A 6,895-nucleotide genomic window follows, 5' to 3' on the forward strand; every position below is an offset into this window, starting at 1 on the left:
CCATCTGGCTGTGCAAACTGTGCAAACAGGATGCTGAACTAGATGGGCCTTTGGCCTGATCCAACAGAGCTCTTCTTACCTTCTTACATTCCTACTGCACTATGGCCTCACTGGACTGTGTTGTAAAAGGGCAGGATTCAGCACAGTTTGCCTGTGATCTTTTTCAGAGCCAACCAGTAACTTACCTGTTAATTAGTTATCTTTGCACAAACCAATAGTTTTCCTATTTCCTGTTCCGTCTGAATTCAGTATGTTCCTGGGTTCCCCGACTCTCACCCAATCAAAGGCAATCTGGGCAATTAAACCAGCCTCTCCTTGGGTAAACGGTGTCAAGGTTAGAGCAAGTCATTCATTGTCGTAATAAATCTTTATTGCAACCCCTTCTTCCCATCCCCCATCATGAACTAAACTTTCCATAAACGCTAGGTTTATAGTAGGTCTTCTTCTAATGATTAACTTGGAGCTTAGCAGCTTGCAAAGCTCTGCAGAAGGCACTGGTAGTGCAAGAACTCTGAAGGGCATCTGCAGTCTCTTCTTCTTAGCATGAAGTTGACTCTTAAGCTGCAGAAACAATTGACTGATTCCAGCATTAAGAGTGTTGGAACTGAGAGAAAGCAAAGAAACCTGCTCAATTCCTTTCTAGTTAAATAAGGCTATAACAATGTAGTTTCCCCACCTGAAGTTCTGAAATGGAATGGAAAGTATTGTTATGCAGACGGTGTGGTCTTATTGTTAAAAGAGGTTTAACCCCATCTTCTGAGTGGATTGACTCTTTTCCTAAAAATGCACATCCACTGATACTCAGCCCAGCAACCTGTTCTCATAGTGGTCAACCAGGTGCCCATGAGAAGTGCTAATCTTCCCGCTTGTGCTCCTCAGCAACTGGTATTCAGAGACATACTGCCTCTAATACTGGAGGTAGGTCATAGCCATCGTGGCTAGTAGTCACTAATAGTCTTATCCATGTATTGGTCTAATCACCTTTTAGAGCTGTCCAGTTTGAATGAATGAATGAGAGAGGAGGCATCATGCAGGTATGCTGGGAGGTCCTTCCAAACATCCCGGGCAACAAGAGAGAGGGAAATCATTTCAGGAAGGAAGGATGGTGGTGGAACTGGAAGAGTGACGATTCCAGGCTGAAATGCTTTCCATTGAGAACATTAAAGAAAGTTGTATAAAGGCAGCAATTGGTTTAGATCAAGAGATGCCAAAACAAAATTAGGCCCATGGGTACCTCTGCAAACTGTGGTCATGACACCCACCTCACAACCAAGCACACAGTGCAGCCTATTCTGTTGTAGTGTTGCATTGAGTCAAACTTCAGCATAGGGATAAGAAAGGATAGGCCTCTTTGGGCACATGGGTGCCATGTTGGTGACCCGTGATTTAGACTGCCTGTTTGATTCATGTTGTTCTGTAAAGCATAGTGCAGAGCAAACAGTAATTTTCATTTCATTACATTTAAAAATCACAATATATAACATTAAAAATAAAAATAATTCAATAGCCCCCCCCCAAGAGCCACCTTTTAAAGCGTATAGGAGAGATATTTCAGACCTTTTCTTAAATTAAAGCTTGTCCTGTGGTTTAAGAGGCTAGTTTCCTATGCCAAGATACACTAGAATGAGAATCTGAAAATAAAATGTCATTAATAATAATAATAATAATAATAATAATAATAATAATTTATTATTTATACCCCGCCCATCTGGCTGGGTTTCCCCAGCCACTCTGGGCGGCTTCCAAAAGAATATTAAAATACTGTGATACATCAAACATTAAAAGCTTCCCTAAACAGGGCTGCCTTCAGATGTCTTCTAAAAGTCTGGTAGTTGTTGTTCTCTTTGACATCTGGTGGGAGGGCGTTCCACAGGGAGGGCGCCACTACCGAGAAGGCCCTCTGCCTGGTTCCCTGTAACTTGGCTTCTCGCAGTGAGGGAACCGCCAGAAGGCTCTCGGTGCTGGACCTCAGTGTCCGGGTAGAGCGATGGGGGTGGAGACGCTCCTTCAGGTATACTGGACCGAGGCCGTTTAGGGCTTTAAAGGTCAGCACCAACACTTTGAATTGTGCTCGGAAACGTACTGGGAGCCAATGTAGGTCTTTCAAGACCGGTGTTATATGGTCTCGGCAGCTGCTCCCAGTCACCAGTCTGGCCGCTGCATTCTGGATTAGTTGTAGTTTCCGGGTCACCTTCAAAGGTAGCCCCACGTAGAGCGCATTGCAGTAGTCCAAGCGGGAGATAACCAGAGCATGCACCACTCTGGCAAGGCAGTCCGTGGGCAGATAGGGTCTCAGCCTACGTACCAGATGGAGCTGGTACACAGCTGCCCTGGACACGGATTTAACCTGTGCCTCCATGGACAGCTGTGAGTCCAAAATGACTCCCAGGCTACGCACCTGGTCCTTCAGGGGCACAGTTACCCCATTCAGGACCAGGGAATCCTCCACACCTGCCCGCCTCCTGTCCCCCAGAAACAGTACTTCTGTCTTGTCAGGATTCAATCTCAATCTGTTTGCCTGGGAATTCTAAGTCCTGGGAATTCTTACATGGGACTCCCTGCCACACCCCGGGTTTCTATTTTTAGCCTGCTACACTGTAAATTGATCCAGTCAGTTATGATATGGACTTGAAACCAGTTTTGGATGATACACTGCTATATCGCCCAGCCCTAGTTAAGAGCAGAGTACAGTAATACATACTGTGGATGTTGCCTCATCCACTATGGCTTCCACCAAGAGGTAAAATTTGAACTGTCTGGAAACTTCACCTTAGAATGAGCATTCAAGAAGAAGAAGTTCAGTACCCCCCAATATCTGCTTGCTTAGCAAGCACTGATGTGAAGTGACTAGCATTTGAATTGTTGGACAGATCTTGCAAGGCATAGTTTTTATTTATTATATTTACACAAACCTTTCCCCTCAAGGCCCTTAAGTTTCTCTCCCCCTACCCCACTCCCCCACTGCCTTGAAAACACACAGCAAACCAAGACTCTGTGAGTTTCATGGGTGAAGGAGGATTTGAACCTTGATATTCTGCCCAGTTCTACTCCAGTCTAGAGCTGCAGGGTCTTTTTTAATCTGAGGGACAACATTCCCTCATGCAGAACGTTCTTGCCAATGGGGTCAGAATGACCAGGAGCAATGAGTGATGTCCCTGGAGTATTTTTTTACATACGGTATATCTCCTTCTGATATGAGCAGTACACCTCCAGCAGAATAGTTCCAGGGTGCTGCAACAGCTTTTCCCCCATTTGCAACTGTAAGCTATCTAGAAAACATTGTTATTGGCTGGCATATTGTAAATGAAACAAATAGTGCCATGTGATATGCGCTGAGAAAGCAGGGGCTCCAAAGGAAGTCCCTTTACTTGGCTTTAGTGTTATTTACATCCAGGATTGGTCTTCTAAATCTTAATCTGGTATTTAATGTTTTCCTTTCCTTCTCTCATTCTTTTTTTTTGCTGGGAAGCAAGGAAAGCAACAGGGTGTGGGAATCTGCCGACATTATGAACTTGCAGCTGCAGTCCATTATGCACTGCCAGTGTTGCTCTCCTGTAGAGCTGATGACAAATGGAATTGCTGCCTCAGGGGAAGCCTTGACATTTTGAAAAGCATTTCCGTTGCGGAGCTGGAAAGAACTGTGTGTGTGTGTGTGTGTGTGTGTGTGTGAGAAATCTTTTTGTAAACACTTTGAGGTGTTATTACAATCAAGTGGAATATAAATGTGAAATAAATAAGAATAGCACACATTCTCTTTTTTACACACACACACACACACACACAGGTTGTTGATGCCAAGGAGAAAACATTGAATATACTGTATATGGAAAACTTCCTTTTTTATTGCTGTCATTCAAAATGTTTGCACCTTGGCATTAAAAACATGACCCAGAAATGAAATGTGGTTTGGTGCAGCTGGATATAGAATGTTGTTTATGTACATGTGGCAAAATGGACACTCTCCTGACGTTTGTAAATCAGCATGTAAGTAGAGAAATAAAAGGGAAAATTCCTGTCCTTTATTCAGTCTCTCCTTTAAAACGAGAAGTGTTGGGCTTAACTCAATCCAGCATCTTAATTTTAACATGCAGCTCCATTTTATTACACATTAGAGAATCCAACATCTTTTCTACAAAGGAGGTATGTAAACAGGATGTTGCTCTTCTGAACTGTCACCTTACCCTTTATCCCCATCCCTTAAGTCCATTTAAATAATTCACATGGCAGGCTGATTCCTTTCCTTAGATTTCGCTGTGGTGACTTGTCTATGATTTCAACTTCCTGAGGCAAAGAGAGAATCGAAGGACACACGTTTTGCATCCCTGTGAACAGGGAGGGGTGGGGTGGGGGAAGCCATCTGAATGAATTTGGGCTGTGAATCTCCATCCCCAGATAATTTACACATAAATCTCTGGTAACCCCCTCAGAACGCTTGCCTCAAGGTGGGAGGAGAACGAAAGAGGGAAGGAATATTCTGCAATGTATGTATGCATGTATGTATGAGGGCCTGGTACCATCAACATTCAAATTGCCGTGCACCTCAAAACTAGCATTTCAAAGCTTCCTAGCCTCTGATGCTTCCCTTTCAGATAAATGAGGAGGAGAGAAATTGGCTACAGTTCAATGACCTGATGAGAAAATTTGTGTGTCCCCCCCCCCCCAGGCTCTTATTTATTTTTAAGGCACTCTCCAACTTCGCTATGTAGTCACAAATCTTGAGGGATCCTATTTTAAATGCTGAATTCTACATTGTTTGGACTCTAATAATAGAATCTCTCTTTCTCATAAATATCTCAGTGGTTAATTCCTGAATTTCTAACCTATTAGCTCAAGTATCATTGAGAAAAAAACAGCAGCTGTGCTTTCAATTTCAGTCATTACTATTCCTGGGATTCCTGGGATAATTGGAAATAATTGATTGCAACCCTGCTATCTGTGTTCAGGTGACTCTAAGGCAGGGAGTGGAGAACCATGTGGCACTTCCTGTTGTTGGGCTATAAATCCCATCCTCAGGGATGATGGGAGTCGTACTTCAACAACACTGGGCATGAGGGGCAGAGGTTGTCCATCACTCTTCTAAGAACTGTTTCACATATGCATCTTCATCATCACTTGATGACTATAATATTCAGAGACAACCCGTGAGTCATCACAGAAATATCCATAGATATAGTTTTTATTTCACTTCTTGTCACCTCAGACATCATGATTTCCAAGTGGCATTCATCCAGCCAGCTGATAGTTAGAAATCCTGTAGTATGGGGATAGCTCTGTTGGTAGAGCATGAGACTCTTAATCTCAGGGTGGTGGGTTCGAGTCCCACATTGGAATAAAGTTTCCTGCATTGCAGGGGGTTGGACTAGATGACCCTCCTGGTCACTTCCAACTTTACCATTCTAAGAGAGCAACCTGTGGGTGGGTGGGCGGGAATCAGACCTGAGAACTGGGAGAAAACAACAATGGGTGCAGTACTATGAGCTTGGCTGGACAGTGAGTCCACACTATGATGTTCTCAAAGAGTGTGTCTAAAACTATGCTTAGAGGGGAGTCTCAGGTGGTTGTTGTTTTTAAAGGCCTAGTTAACCCATGCCACTTCCTTCCTATTGTTGACACTTGATAAATATATGAGTAGTGCACAGATGCTTTCTCAGTGGTCTGTTTTCATATTAGCTGATGTGTAGTGCCCTCACAGAGTGGTGCTGCACTTTTAGCCCCACTCCCTTATATTGCATCTTCTTCCTTTAAAACACGAGTTGTTTGTGGCTGTCTGCAAAGAAAGCCCTGTGTGTGAGCGCCTGCTCAAGGGTAAGTGTTTCATGAAACCAGGACATCTGGTTGCGCTAGAGTCCTTACACCATCAGGGCTTTCCTTTAGCTCATCTGTTTCACCAGAGACTGCAAAAGGCAGCGAACAAAATAGTCACGCCACACAGATATTCATGGTCATGGAAAGGGGAACTGGGTAAGGAAGCCTTCCCATGCATGCAGGGAAGGCTAGAATGAGTGGGTGCCTTGTTCAGTTCACAGGTGTGTACACTGTCAGTGTAGCAATGCTCTATTGAATTGTCTTTGGCTGCAATTTTTGCATTTAATTTCCACTTGACCCCACTGCTCAGAATCCCCACTCACCCCTCTTTATATATACATGCAAGTGAGGATTACATTTGACATGGACCTAATGAAGTAGACTCTAGGCTAGTTCATGAGAGCTTATGGCATAAAAAATATGCTAGCAGCCTTTAAAATACCTCTTTGTTGTTTTTGCAGCAATTCTTTGTCAAAGCTGTGATCTGTGATTTTGGTTTTTACATGGTGTGTGGGTGGGTGTGGCTGTTGCACACTGCTTTGATTTTAATGAATTTTTGCTTTATATGTATTTTTATAAATAAAATAAACACAGTTACCTGTCTACGAATTTAAACGCACATCTACAGAGGCTTAACGCTCCTTGAAGGCTGTATACACACAATACACTTAAAGCATATTCTTCCCCTCAAAGAATTCTGGGCTCTGTAGTTTACTCCCTACAGAGTTACAATCTCCAGCAACTCTTAACAAGCTAGAGAGCCAGAATTCCTTGAGGGAAAGAATGTGCTTTGAATGTTCTTTAAAGCTTGTGTGCTTCTCATAGGTATCTACTTGGCTATTGTGGGAGACAGGATTTTGGGCAAGATAGGCCTTTGGCCTGATCCTTCAGGACTCTTATGGGGTGGGGGCAGGGTTATTGCGTTGTTGTTGTTTTTATTTTGATTATGTATTTTGTGGTTTTCTTCTGTGAAGTGCCCTGAGACCTGCAGGTATAGGGCAGTATATAAATTCAATAAACAAATAAAAACACAGACTTTAAAAGATACATGGCAATAATTCATATGCATATTACCATCACTCCTTAAGAC

This window comes from Podarcis tiliguerta, assembly GCF_965153285.1.
Source record: "Podarcis tiliguerta genome assembly, chromosome: 2".
Lineage (NCBI taxonomy): Eukaryota > Metazoa > Chordata > Lepidosauria > Squamata > Lacertidae > Podarcis > Podarcis tiliguerta.